Below are 15,492 nucleotides of genomic sequence, written 5' to 3'. Positions count from 1 at the left end.
ATACTACAAATCAGGGCTTTCCCGCCTCTATTTTTATGCTTTCTTTCCCTTCTGTTCTTCACCCTCCTCTACCACCCCCCTTCTTTCCTTTCTCTGGTAGCTGATATACTGTACCAACATACTACTGAACTATGGTTTGAGTCCTGGCCAGACACTTGCTAGCAAATTACTCAGTCTTACAGTCTCAGTTTCCTCATCTGCAGAATGAGGTTTCATAACAGCAGCTATTGCACAGAATTGCTTTAATTGTTAAGTGATAATACACAAAAAGTGCTGAGCCCTATACTTGAAAACTTGTAAGCATTCCATAGATGTTAGTTTGGTTACCTTACTCTATGTGTCATCTTGGTTAGTTTTGTCAATCTGCACTATTCATTTTGGAGGGACAGACTTGATTTTAAACATTGAGTAATATTTTGGCAATATTTAAAAAATATCATTTTCTATATATATATGTTAGAAATTTTCATTATCACTTATATGTAATGATGGTCTCTTTTCATTTGCTTGGGTGCTAACTAGGATATACTAGGAAAAACGATATTTCATCATTTTTTTTTTTGTATTACTGTCCAGGATGACAGAGAACCTAGGGTTCAATAGTCTTTCTTGTCTGTTCTTTAATTTCAGATCCTTTTAATTCTAAAGAATCCCAAGTCACTGATAAACTGTGCCCTGGCTTCCAGAATCAAATATTATTTGAGGGAAATCAATATGTCATACTCTAGAATGCCAACAACTTATATTCAGTACCTGCCATGGGTAGAATCCTGCTGATGTCCTGGAAATTTAAAAAAGAAAAGGAAAAAGGAAGGCCCGAAATCCCTAGTCCACAATTATAATATGCAAAAGGCTCTGAACACTAGAAGTTCTTTCCTAACTCAAATTGTGGCAAAACTTGACCCAAACTCTCCTCCAACTAAAACCTGTATTCCACTTTGTGTTAATAGTTCTATAATCCAGTGTAGAATTAGTAACGTGTTTGATTGATTATAGGGTACTGTCCCAAACCTCACTGGAGTTGTTCCATAATATACAATATATGTACCATACTGCCTTTCTAAAATCTCCAAAATTCTGATTCAAAAATATATCTACCCCCAAGGCTTTTCAGATAAAGGGATTCTGGACCTGTAGCAGAAATCACAGTGTCTGCCTTGAAGGAGTTTACACTCTGGCCACACGAGATTCATCAAGACATGCTTCAGAAAAGAGGGGCATAGAAGCCTGGACCAAGTAGCTGGCAGGAGCGGGGTGGTTATAATCCAACCGTAGCACCCAGCAGCTCTCCTACCCTTAGCTCTCACACCCCTTAATGAAGAGCAGAAAATCTGAGCAGACAACTCCCACCCCTGAGGACCTCCTCCAATACCCTGTATTTCCTCCCTTGATTCTGGATCTTTAATTCTCTGCAGTCTGGCTTATCTACTCCCAAAGCACTTCTCCCCAATCCAGCATTGTTCCTTCGGAGGCCAGGAATTCTTTCAAGTGCTTAGAGAAAGCAGCCTCCACTCCGAGAGGAAAAATGGTGCACTCCCTGGCAGTGGCGTGTGTGCTCTGTTCTGTCTGAACTTTAATGCTCTCCCCCCCGCCCGCCCCCCACATCCCCTTCCAAAGCATCCTGCAGGCTCTCCGCCATCCTGAAGAGCTGCGCACATCTTAATGGCAATATCCTTCCTACAGACTGATGCTTCAGAGCCTCGGGGCCTCGAGCCAAATGCAAAGTGATTCTGCAGAGACACTAGCAGCACTCGCCCTTCTTCCAACCTCTCGTACTGATGTGGCTCCAACAATCTTTTGAATCTGTTGTACAAGTTACAGTCTCCAGAACCAGCCCAGCAAGGACATTTCTTTCTTGGAGTCTGCAGACCTTTCAGCTCATATGAAGATGGTTAGTTTGCTGGGTCTTTCTTATTTTTCTTATCTCCTGACCCAGAAATTTTGGCTTCTCCAAACTCAGTCTTTTGAAGCATGTGTTTGTTATATCTCTGAAAATGCCAAGAACTTGTTCTTCTTCATGTTTCCCAATAGCCTGCTTTGGACATACCAGAAATAATAAAATATGTCCATAAATAATGAAATAGTAACCTTTTCTTGAACATTTACTATGTGTCACATACATTATTTTAATTCTCAAATAAATTCGGTTAGGTAGGCATTGCTTTTTATTTTTTTCTTTCTCTGTTTTGTTTTTGTTTTTTAGTCTGGGAGGTAAATGACTAGAGTAAAATTTTCTATTCAGTCACCTACCCTAGCTGGTTCAATGTCCCAACGTGTAGTGAACAGAACAGAGATGCTGCCCTGAACTGAATTTGAGGCATTTGCTTTCTCAGCCCTCACTCTGCAGCTCAGGACCAGAGGCGCAGAGAGCTCCAATCATTTCCCTAAGGTCACACAGTGAAATGAATGTTAGAGCTGAGATATAAGGGGAGGGTTTTCTGACTCTAGAGCAGCCTTGGGCAAACTACGGCCCGCAGGCCGGATCCGGCTGTTCTATCCGGTTCTCTTGCTCTCCCCTCCGCTCCTTTACTTTGAATTTATATTAGTTCACACTCCATCCATGCTTTTGTTCCGGCCCTCCGGTCCAGTTTAAGAACCCATTGTGGCCCTCGAGTCAAAAAGTTTGCGCACCCCTGCTCTAGAGTCCATGATTTTAATTGCCAAGAAATGTGGGAAAGAGAAAAGAAAATCCATTGGACTGAGTAATCTTTAGCTTCCCTATTCTTTTTGCCCCACCAGCCTCCATAACTCACATAGTCCTGTTGATGGTGTTCTAAAGGAGATACTTGTTGTCATTGAATGGAGTCTGCATGTTCCTACCTTGGCACACGACCATCCTCTTTCACAGCGGTACAGTGACCTCTTGATTGCCACTCCCTTGCTTCCCCTGAATGACCCAGCGTCACCCGAGTCCATCTTGACCTTTGTCACACTACAGTCAACTTGCCATTGATCATAAAAGAGCTGGGGCCAGGCCAGGGACCACTGGAGGTGGGGGGGAGGGGTACTATGTGAATGGACCTACTAGGTTGGAAACACCATGAAAAAGGCAAGTTCTCACAACCTGAGAGTCACAGACCTGGGTTTCGGCTTCTGTTGTTTCAGTAACTCCTTCTGTGACCAGGCAAGTCATTTAATGTTTCTGACCCTCTGCTGCCTCATCTGTCAAATGAAGCTGCTAGGAATACTGATGTGGTCATGGGCCACGAGGAAAGAACGAGGCAGGCCCAGGAAGGGCCCTGCATACAGAGAGTGTCTAGGAAATAGAAGGAATTGTTGTTAATGTATCAGTTTGTTGAATATTGACATTTTGATAGCAATTGGGCTTTTACAAAACATTTTATGTGAGTAAACAAGCCTCTGCGGGTGCCTGTTGTGTAGACACTACATTAAGCGCTTTATAATCATTTTGTATTTGCTATTCCTTCTGGTATACCAATAGACGCACATGTTCCCTTTTGCTCCAGCCGAGAGAACAGTCAGCCGAGAGGCTGAGCAAATCTGGTTTAGCCACGAATGAAATCCTCAGCCATGAGACATCAGGTTGTTGTGTCGCCCTCTGTAGGGCAGACTCATTTCCAGGAGCCCCAGGCTCACCAAAACATTAAAAAATAAACAGGACAGAACTCACATTTCAGCCAGACAGATAGCCAGGCGTCTCTGGAAGAATGGTTAGCAGTCCTGGTTTCGGGTTTAAGGTGCTTGGATACAAAGGAGGAATGTAAACTCCACAGAGCTTATTTCACATGTCAGAGTCTATTCTGGTTCTTGAAAGTGGGCCCAGAGGCCCCGCTTTGCCCCGGGAGCCACATTCCTGCAGAGGCATTTAGCAGCATGCAGGAATCCAGCGGGGGCATGGCCCAGGGTTGCAAAGGGACCCAGTGAGAGCCACAGCCAAAGGGCAGGAAGAAAATAGTCACCTGCCCCAGAGCCAGCCTTCTAGTGACTAGTTTCTGGAGCATCTACATTAGACTGGTATAAGCCTTGCTTCCTTTTACATTTTTTCTTTTTAAGGACTTAGGCTAATTTTAGAGCATTTTACTTGCCAACTTTCTCTGATCTCACATGGAAAGTCCAAAAGCGGCCATTCTCCCATCCGGACTGTTTGCCCTGTTTCAGCACGCCCGATGGCTCACGTGGTCCTGTGGCCACATCATTTGGTAGTCCACACACAGCTCTGCACACAACCCAGCTGTTGGCAGGAACCAGGTAGGTTTTATGGGAAGGAGATGGTGTTTGATAAGGGCTGAGCTAAAATCTTGCATCCAAGAAGCTAAATAAGAAATAAATCTAGCATCTCCAGGGTGGTGCACATTGCAGTCAAGATGACATTTATCAGAAAAATCACTGGGATAGGTAGATGCTGATAACCACGACAGTACACTCATCTGTCAAACTTGGCCTCTCAGGGGAGTTTTCCTGAGTTTTGGCAGGTAGCTCAAAGCATGGTTTCAACTCCTCGTGATTTCCCTCCTGGTTTATTTCTTTTTTCTCACTGACCTTTCCAAGCCATTTATATTCCCCACTGTCCTCTACTCCTCTCTCGTGTCTTATATATCAAAGTACACTGTAGTGGGTGGGGTTGTTTGAAAAATGGAAATTTTTTACATTATTGGCCTTCAAAAGCAGATTAGGCAACAAAAGTCAGGAGAAATGTCAGGGTGACTTCTGCCATGCTTTTGCACATAATTGCTCCCAGCGTTTAAAGATTCTACATTCCTGGGCTCCTCCTTAGTTCAAAGGTCTCCTCTGGAATTTGATAAACCTGGACCTTTAGATGGGCCCATGGGGTAGGGCAGACAGAAGGCAGGACATTTTCCAATGTTTTTCATGGTGTTGTATTCTTGAGCCCTCAGTGGTATAAATAACTTTTCTATAGGTCTGTTCAGTAAATAAATCAGTAAATAAATAAATAGGTGTTGCTCTTCAAAATTGCCCTCCATAGGAGTTGTGAAATTTCACATTCTGTAGGGAGTTTAATTGATTTGATTTTCAAAAATAACGTTTAGCACTGAATTTTCAGCAACGTGACTGTTATGAGCTTCCCTGAGTCTATGTCGGACCCACCGTATCTAGGATAGTTCTCATCATTTCCCCATCCTCTACCTCAGATCCAAATTGTATCTTGTGTAACATTTATGATTCCACTTATGTGTTTGTTTACTTGTTACTGTTTGTCTTGCTCCACTACACCACACACACACACACACACACACACAGATCTGTAAGCCTCATGAGGACGCAAATCAGGTTTGTTTTGCTCACATTATATGTCACCACCTAGATCTGTGCCTAACACATAGTAATTGCTCAATAAATAATTGGGAACAAATGAATTTAAAACGTCTGTTCTCAAAAAGCTGTTGGGTTAAAAAAAAACAAAAAACTAATTTACTAAAAAATAATCCCTATGGAAAAGGGTAATAATTAAGGTTAGTTTCCCTTTTCTGCAGATCCTTTTCAGTTTGGTGAATAGTGTTTGAGAATTGTGTTTGCCAGAGGAGGGGGTGGGAATCACTGGTTATCCATATAGTGTGGAGAAGGAATAGTGTGAGGCCTACCACTTTTCCCCTCTCTTTATCCATCCTTTCTTTCGTCGTCTATTTACTAAATGTTACTCAAGTATATTCCAGGCATAGTAAAACGGGTAATAGTATACCTACCTCACGGATTGCTGTGAGGACCAAATGAAATCATTGTATTTAACAGTTCTTGGCAAAGTACCTGACATAATAAGAGCATGGGAAATGCTAGCCATTAACATTATCATCAGAAATATTTATGGAGCAACTCTTATGCACCTTCTGTTTCAGACTCTCCAGAATAAGGAGAAAAGATACTGTCTAAACTACCAGGAGCTCGTGGTGATTTATGTCATCAGCTTTCTTTCCATAACATCTGTTTTCAGAGCAAAGGGTTACATGGTGGCCTCTTCATTTTACAGGTGGGGAGGGTCAGCTAGCCAAGGACAAGAGTGAGGAAAGTTTTGAATAAAGGCACAATGCATATTACTGATTTTTTCCCTTTTACCTCAGGCTCATTGTTTGACTTGGCCCAGCACTGTTACTGATCCTGTCTTTTTTTCTCTTTAATTTGATATTTGTTCATCATGGGTTTTTTGGGGTTTTTTCCGCATGAAATTTGACTTTTAAAAAATATTGCATTGAAATATAATTTCTGAGTAAATTTTGCACCTGAAGCAAGTGCCTCCCTTGTCTCACCCTAGTGCCAGCCCTGTAACTAGTCTAAGTTTCTCTAACCTTTCAATATTGAGCCCTTCGACTCTAGTAGAGTTAGAAAATTTAGGTACTTATTATCCACCCTGTGCAGTTCACCATCAGCTCCTGTCTGAACTTCTGAAATGGCCCCCTCTTTGGTTCTGGGCCCCTCCGATTATTTCTATACTCAAAGCCAGAGGGATTTTTAAGAAGCTTACATCAGATTGGCCACTCCCTCTTTTAAAACCTGCTGTGGCTTTCCATTTTCATAAACCCTTACCATGGCCTACAAGACACCATCTAGTCTGGCATTACCTCCTGCCACTCCCTCCCTTTGCCCACTGCATACCAGCCTCTGCTGTCTTCCCTGGGATCCTTGACCCAGTGTGGTCTTCTCCACACAGCTGCCTTCATACAAATTGCTCACCTTCCAGCAATGCCTTTCCCCAACACAGTCCACTGCCTTGGCTCTGACTCACCTTTCAGATAGCAGCTGATGCATCACCTCCTCAGGTCTACCCTGACCTCCTGATCTAAGTTCTGTCCCTGCTCTGCCTTCATTATTCTGTTTTGTTGCCTCCTGTTCTCTTCCTTTCCAACACGTCCCATCATTTGTAATTAATTAAATACCCACCCATGTGTTTACTTGTTTGATGTCTATCTCCCTCACTAGACTGTCAATTCCCGGAGGGCCATGTTTAGCGCCACCTTCTCCTCGGTCCCTAAGCAATGCCTGGTACAGAGGAGTTGCTCATGTACCTGTTGAATGAATGAGGGAGGGAAGGGAATGAGTGAACAAATCCGTCTTCAGCCTGTAAAGTCATGACCTAAGGATGCTGCCACACACTAAGAGACTTACTTTCATGTCCCATTCTGCTCTCTGTCGCAATGAACTTTGCTCTTCTAAAGCAAGTGGTTTTCCCCTAGATTATTTTTATAGAAAAAAAAGTGAAGCAAATATAGAGATAATTATTGATTCTCACTCACAAAGTTCCTGCTCCCTATCACCAACATCCTCCTGAGAGCCTGCTGCAGGGTTCCCGGGGACCACAGGAAATAAGTCTGCTAAGCACTTGAAATGTCGTTACGAAAATAGACCAGACTTGACCTTCCTCCTGTGGAAGGGCCTCTTTCCTCAGGGAAAACCTTGCAAAGAAATTTCACCTGCTCTTCGGTGCTTCCTTCTTCAGTCATCCTCCCAGCAGCATTATCTGCACATGCTCAGAACCCTGTTCTGAGATTGTCCCCCACAGCCTGAGCAAATTGCATATATATATATATATATATATATATATATATATATATATTCTGATCATTTATAACCTGACTTTACTCAATACATTAGGATTTTTCCTTATTAATAAACATAAATCTATACCTCCATTTGTAATGGCTGCATAGGGTTACCCTATGTGGACATGCAAGACTATGTTCATTAATCCTCTTTCATTGAGCATCTAGGTGGGGGACTGTTTGTCAGTATTATAGACATGGGTCTGGCACCTGCAGCCTCAACACGCCTCCTGGAGGATTCTGATGCACACCCGAGCGTGAGAGTCCTGGTCTGGGGGGTAGCCTTTTTTTCTTCATCAAGATAGAGGAAAGGAATTCAGCTTGGAAGGGAAGGGCCAGCTTGATTATTTTTGTCCCTTTAGCAGAGTCACTGAAATATCTCCAAATCTACTCTCCCTGTTTTCTTTAAAAGCAGGAGCCCAGGGGACACTGCCCATTTTGATGTTTATTTTTTTCTCTTTCTTTCCATTACTCATATTTCCTTTACTGAATTATTGTTTGTCCCTGCTTGGGGGAAGGAAAGAAAACAGGTGAGGCGACATGGGTGCAGGCTCCAGGTGCTCCTCGCCCTGCTCTGCCGTGTGAGGCAGGGGCAGGAGGGCTTCCTGTCTCTGCAGCGAGAGGCCCGGGCCTCCGGCAGGCACCCCAATGCATCTTGACTTAATTTGGGTGGCTCCAAGGCTCTGGTTTGCTGTGTATAGTGGAACCTGATGGGAAGGCCCAAATCTCTCTAAACTGAGCTAGGAACCAGTTTGGGGGAATTAATGGGCATCTAATCACAATATACAAGCACATGATAAGATGAAATCAGGCCTCCAGGGTGAGGAAGGTCACCTGGCTCAGAATTTCAGTGAGGTTCTGTTATGTTTGTGTTTCTCTCTGCCTCTTATTTTATTGGTCAAGTTGTTCCCAACTTTTCAAAGATCTGAGTACTCATTCATTCACTTGACACATATTTAATGAGCACCTACTGTGTGCCAGGCATGAGGAATATAATGGGGAACAGGACAGGCTGAATGAGGCCCTCTTGAAGTTCACATTCCAGTGGGGAAGACCCACCATAAAGGGATTCCCAGTGAACGGAATGTCACCGCGGTCAAGTCCAGGGCACCATGGGAGCCAGATAATAGGTGACCTATAAAGCCTGGGAGATGGGAAGACTTCCTGGAGGAAAAGAAATTTATATTCCCTCTGAAGAGGGAGCAGTTATCAGGAAGAGCATGTGCAAAGGCCCTAGAAAGAGCATGTTTCATTTGGAGAACTGAAAATGATCCACCAGGGATGAGCTGTGGCTGGAGACGCGGGCAGAGACATATGCAGAGCCCTATAGGTCTTTATCTACAGGATGGTGGAAAACCACTGAACAATGCAGGCTGGGGTGAGACATGGTCAGAACTTCATTTTTAAAAAGTCGCTCTGGCTGCTGCATGGGGAAATATTGGAGGAGAGGTGAAAGCAGGGAAACTAGATGCAATGGTCCAAGTAAGAGGTAGCGGGACCTTAGATAAGACAGTAGATATGGGTGTGGGCCAAATGTGCTAGCCACTCTCCACAGCAGCCTTGGGCAAACTACGGCCCACAGGCCGGATCCGGCTGTTCTATCCGGTTCTCTTGCTCTCCCATCTGCTCCTTTACTTTGAATTTATATTAGTTCACACAAACACTCCATCCATGCTTTTGTTCCGGCCCTCTGGTCCAGTTTAAGAACCCATTGTGGCCCTCGAGTCAAAAAGTTTGCCCACCCCTGCTCCATAGCCTCCACCAGGGTATCTTGGGTAGACTGGCCCAGTGGCCTTCTCTCAGAGAGACATCAGCATTCAGCCAGTGCACAGTCCCAGGAGAAGAGCTAAACTGGGATTTAAAAATCCCACCACCAAATATGCCGGGAAATAGAATTTCCAGGTGAGATGGTGCTGCTTTGGGAATGTGGGCTTCTTCATCTTCAATAGTTGGGTTGGAAGTGAGGCACCAGGCATCTTAATAGATAACAAATAGTGCTATGGAGCCAGAGTTCCTCTCTGCCTGACCTGCAAGGCTGGGCAGTAAGGACTCTTGTCCTGACTCATCAGATGACTGGACAAGTCGTCTGTCCCTCAGCTGCATGTGTCTGACCTTAAGAACTGAATTTCCGAGTCATGCTATCTACAAGACCGTGTCATCTCTGGGAGGTTTGAGGGCAGATCAGACACTCGGAGGAAAGGGAGGGGAACAGCAGGCTCTCAATATGCCTACTGGCCTTATGATTCGGTGGGGCTTGGTGACACCAGAGGAGATGGCTGAGGTCCTCTTCAGGGCACTTCATTCATTCATTCAACAAATGGTTATTAAGAGTCTATGTTCCTGTCCCCATTCTCAGCTGGTGAACGAAGTCCGCAGTCTTACCGCCGTGGAGCTTAGATCCCAGCCATTTCCTGAGGCACGACCAGTGGCCCACCTGCCTCCAAGCCCTCCTGGTCTCAGTATTGAGTAAGAAGGCCCAGGAGTTCCCTGGCGTTGAGTCCACCTGGCCTCTCACAGAACTGAACGTCCAGTGTGAAAATGTGCCAGGTTGGCTCTCACCTCCAGGCTTTTGGACATGCTTTTCCCTTGGCCTGGACCTCCCTTGGCCAACATTGCCACCTGCCCTATCAGCCCCCAGGATATTCCTGCTTCTTCAGACTTCACCTCAGATGTTCTCAGACATAACTTCCTGTCCACCAGCTTCAGGTCTGGCCAGCACCCCAGCCAAGTTCCCCTAACCCCTCTGTATTTCACTGGAGTTATTACTGAACCGTTTCTCCCCCTTGACTTTGCTCCATTAGAGCAGAGTCCTTGTCCATTTTTTTTCTCTCCAGGGTCATGCACAGGCTTGGAACATAATATGTGTTTAATAAATATTTGTTGAAAGAAAGGAGGGTGGGCAGGGGGAGTGCTGATCCATGCCATGCTGTGCAGCTTATTAGTTCTGCTGGAAAGACACGCTCTACCAGGGGTCCTCAAACTTTTTAAACAGGGGGCCAGTTCACTGTACCTCAGACTGTTGGAGGGCCGGACTATAGTTTTTTTTAAAAAAACTATGAACAAATTCCTATGCGCATTGCGGGCCTGGGACGAGTCGGCTGCTAAGCAGGACAGGCAGCGGCACCTGGCGGGCCGGATAAATGTCCTCGGCGGGCCGCATGTGGCCTGCGGGCCGTAGTCTGAGGACCCCTGCTACACTTAGAAGTCGCTTCAGAAAGAAAAGCCTGGGAAACCATACTAATTTGCCAATTGCCACACTGAACCCAAGTATGAGTATCTTTTTTTTTTTAAAGATCCTTAAATTAAATTTTAGGGAGAGAGAGAGAGAAACATCAGTGTGATAGTGCAACATTGACTGGCTTCCTCCTGCATGCCCCCTGATGAGAACTGAGCCTGTGACTCAGGCATGTGCCCTGCCCGGGAATCGAACCAGCAGTCTTCTGGTGCATGGGCCGATGCCCAACCAACGGAGCCACACCGGCCAGGGAGAGATTATTAACGTTTATAATAGACACTTATGTATTGTTTAACTGTTTACTTTGTAAGTGAAGATAAAATCTAAAGAAGAATGAAAAAACAAAGCAAAAAAGCAAGGGTAGAAGGCGCTCTGAACTAGGGGTATGAGGTAGAGCATCTACTGTTACCCCTTGGCTTCCTGGGTCACCACATGGATGCACTTGGCAATGACATCACCTCAGTTCAGGATGAGGAATGGCCCGATAAGAAAAGGGTTATGTGGAGACAGGGAAGGAAAGAGAGGAACCAGGTGCTTTGCTTTCTTCTTGGCTATAACTTATTAACTAAATTCAAGTTTGTTTTCCTTGTCCCTGGGACTGAGGGTAAAGTCCTGCTGGAAGCCTGAGTATAGTTCTTTGGGGCCTTTTCAGGGTCAGAAAACTCAATGCAAGCAACTTTGTTTACATCAGCAAATCCAGCTGCGTTGTGCAAGCACTTGACCGGCCCCTGACTCCCAACACAAAACAGATGTCTGGGCAGCGCAGAGAAAGCACACGGGGCTCCTGAACTGGCAGGACTTTGTTTTGATGAGCTGGGCAAACGACAGGAGATGGCTGGCACTGGATGTGCCAAGAGTTGACAACAGCAGTGACCAAATAGACCTAGCTCTGTGCTGGCTCCAGTCACATGGGCTCCGAGAAGAGATGTTCAGAGGGGACTCCAGACTGCTTTCCTTCTGGAGAAAGCCAAGTCACTGTGTGTTGGACCATGGGGTTTTGAGCTGCCTTTTGATCAGGATGTGGAAAGAGTTGCGGTCCCCTAGGCCAGAGAAGGGGAAGTGGGATCAGAACCAAGATTCCCCTTGATGTTCAGTCCTGGAAACAGCTCTCCTACTTTTGTCTGCATAACTTGTTGAATATCACCCACATGGTAGAATGTGGAATAAATCTCTCCCTAATAAGTAAATGATTGCTTGATTAGGTTTATCATTATGTTAAACATTTTTTCAGGTAATGTTTACCAGCTAGAAATATTAATAAATAATGAAAAACCAAGTCCTCCTTAAAGAACCAGGCACATACCCTATCTCCAGTGCACTCCCGGGAGCGTCATGTCATCTGCCCACTCATTTGAACAAACTCACTTGCATTCCCTATCATGCTCTACTCTACTGACATTCATTTAGTAGATTTGCAAAATTGCATACGGTGGTTAATTCTCCCTTGAGGAAAGTGATGAAATTAAAACAACAGTAATTTAAGATATTCCAAACTGTGAATTTAAAAGATAATACCTATACATATGCATTAGAAAGAGACTACAGTTTACACACATGCACCCAAAAATGTGACAACAGCCACCATTTGGCTGGTAAAGTTACAAGGATTTTTATTTCCTTCTTTATATTTTTCCATATTTCCCTAATTTTTTAAACCAGTAGGATATGTTATTTGTGTAGTCAGAGACATTTTTATTTTTAAAAATCCATTCAAAATTACAATAGCTAGGATCTGGAAACAGCCCAAGTGTCCATCAGTACATGAGCAGATAAAAAAGCTGTGGTACATTTACACAATGGAATACTATGCAGCAGTAAAAAAGACATGGAGGGACAACATGAAAGGACCTGGAGAGTATTATGCTAAATGAAATAAGCCAGTCAGAGAAAGACAAGTATCACAAGATCCCATTCATATGTGCAATCCAATGAACAAAATTAACTGACAAACAAAACAGATCCAGAGACATGGAGGCATGCAATAGACTGATGAATCTCAGTGGGAAGAGAGGGTGGGGGACAGCGGGAAGAGATTAACCAAAGAACTTATATGCATATATGCATAACTCATAGACACAGACAATAGTGCGGTGAAGGCCTGGGGGGAAAAAGAGGACATTTGTAATACTTTCAACAATAAAAATAAAATTTAAAAATACTATATATACCTCTTGCTGCAGTCTAGGGGTCAATAGCCTGAGTTAATGCTAAAAGTTTCTCACTTAAGGCTCCCTCTAGGAAAACAGGGCTTTTTTTTCCTTGGATAGAATTGGAAATTTCTCAGTAGGGAGCAATAGCTGACCTTAAGATTCAAAATGGTGCCCATGAGAGAGGTAATAGCTGGGGGATTAGGCTTCCAATCCCTCATCATGTACTTAGCATAGAACCAAGAGTTTTCTCCCTCTCTAATGACCATTTTTAAAATCTGATCCTCACTTCTTGTCTTCTGTCATCAGACTCTTAGTTACAATAAAGTAGGTCTCCATTTGCATCCCAGCTCTACAATTTGCTAAAATCTTGGCCTACAATTTTCTAAAATCTTGGCCAAGTCATTTCTAATCTTTGTGCCTCTGTCTGCTTGTCTGACAGGCTTATTATGAGGATTAACTGAAATAATGCATCTAAGCACATGTGAGCACAGCAATAAAGGTTGGCTATTATCAGTATCCCAAACATCTTTTCCAACTATTATGTGGAGAACATCTCTTCTGACTTAGGTGGGCCCTGTAGTATAAAGGCATATACTGAGAACAGTGGCCTTCCAGAAAAGCCTCAGGAACACTGGCATGAAAGGAAAGTCTTAAAACATTGTTCCTACTTACCTGCTGTCACACAGCTGGTTTCCCCACAGAGGCCTCGAAGTCTTTGGTTGAGCAGCCAACCTCACTCACCAAGGAAACCCCTGTGAGCCTGGCTGCCTGCCTCAGCTGCTTGCCTCAGTAAGTCAGCGCTCTCTTTTAGCTGTTCCTTTTGGTTTCTCTGACTCAGAAGATCTTAGGTCATTCTGAGACAGCCTCCCCACATTCCATACTTCTACCTGCTGTCCTGGACATTTGTCATCCTTTGACTGCCCAGCATCTAAAGCCCCCCTCCCATATTTGAGGGATACCCACCCCTGCAAAACACACACACACACACACACACACACACACACACACACACACACGTCTAGTTCTGTCTGGATCATTCCTGCAGTGTGATGCTAGGCCACTACACCTTCCCAGTGATTCTGTGGGCAACCCAGGTTCTCTAAACTCTCTTTCTGCTTATATCAGTCAAAGTCAATTTTGGCTGTTTATAATTAAGAAACCTAGCCTAGCCAATTCCTACTTGTCCTTCATACCTCCTTTGGCATAAATCTTTCAGCTGTTGGTTCCCCAAACTTGCTGAGCTTCCCATGTCATATCATTCATTACACTGGTTATAGCATTTTATTATAATTGTCTGCTTATCCTCCCCTAGACTGTTAGTCCCCACAGCCATCTAGATCACTGTAGTATATCCATCATGGAGCAGAGTGCCTGGCACATAATAGGCCCTCTGCCAATATTAAATTAATGAATGAGCCATTAAACTTTACTATACAGGCAGGAACCAGAACAACCACAGTAGTTCCACATGGAGAACCAGTTAACTCGTCAGCTTCTTGATAACCTGGCACTATTCCTAGTCTGATTCCAGGGAAACTAGATTTCCTTTAGCCTTTGGCAAGGAATAAGATATTCCAGTGGCGTCTTGAGTGGGAGAGTGTGATGTTGGCCCCGTCTTGAAGTGGGTGAGTAATCCCCCAGGCAGCACTTAGCTTTAAATCCTGGCTTATAACGTGGTCATCTCATGAAGCTCCCGGCTTAAAATGGAAAGTGGCATTACTCATGGCGAAGAGCAGACAATAAAAAAACATTTAGGTGGGGCCTGACACAATGCAGTGAGTATTCTCTAGCAGTGATGAGCATCTCTGCTCTGAGTGCTTGACAGACTGGCAGACAGCTCAGTCATAGCTGGGCTTTTGAACTACACCTCCGACTTAGTTCATCACCCAGCACCTCACTCTTTGGGGGTGTTGAGAGACATTGAGTTTCTCACCCTCCAGCAGGCATGGTGGTAGGAAATGTCCCTGAATCAACATCAGAGGGTGGCATAAAACGATGATTATAAACAGACTCTGGCATCTAACAGAACTGGGTCAGAATCCCAGCTCTTCTACTTACGAGCTCCGTCACCCGTCACCCTGAGCAAGTTACTTAACCTCTCTGATCCTAACTTCCTTATATGCAAAATGGGTTAAATAATAGTACCTACTATAAGGTCATGGAAAAGTGAATCAGATAATCTGTATAAAGCCCTTATCACAATTCCTGGCAAGTAACCAACAGTTAGTAGGTGATAAGTGCTGGTATTTTATTGTTGTTGTTAATCCTCACCCGAGGATATTTTTCCATTGATCTTTTAGAGAGAGGGAAAGACAGAGAGAAATATCTATGTGAGGGAAACACATCCATTGGTTGCCTCCTGTACTCGCTCCAACCAGGGCCCAGGCCAGGGAGGAGCCTGCAACCAAGGTGCGTGCCCTTGTCAGGAATTGAACCCTGGACCCTTTGGTCTGCAGGCCAATGCTCTATCCATTGAGCCAAACCAGGTAGGGCCTAAGTGCTGGTATTGATAATGTTATTTTACCATCCTCCTGCAATAGCCTCCATTACTTCTCTATCCTTTATGTTTATACAAATGCTCCTCAACTTTTGATGG

The 15,492-nt window shown here is 44.3% G+C and overlaps 1 protein-coding gene and 1 long non-coding RNA gene across 3 annotated transcripts in view; one reads left to right on the top strand and one right to left on the bottom strand.

Annotated features, from left to right (window-relative positions):
- The window catches only part of FGF1 (fibroblast growth factor 1), a 95,301-nt gene that overhangs the window by 32,801 nt on the left and 47,008 nt on the right, over positions 1 to 15,492 (bottom strand). The window lies entirely within an intron of this gene.
- Positions 1 to 15,492, top strand: part of LOC308252421 — a 320,170-nt gene that overhangs the window by 271,731 nt on the left and 32,947 nt on the right. The window lies entirely within an intron of this gene.

Source organism: Plecotus auritus, assembly GCF_963455305.1.
Source record: "Plecotus auritus genome assembly, chromosome: 6".
NCBI lineage: Eukaryota > Metazoa > Chordata > Mammalia > Chiroptera > Vespertilionidae > Plecotus > Plecotus auritus.
The sequence above is the reverse complement of the archived record's forward strand: the minus strand, read 5'-3'. Positions and strand labels throughout refer to the sequence as shown.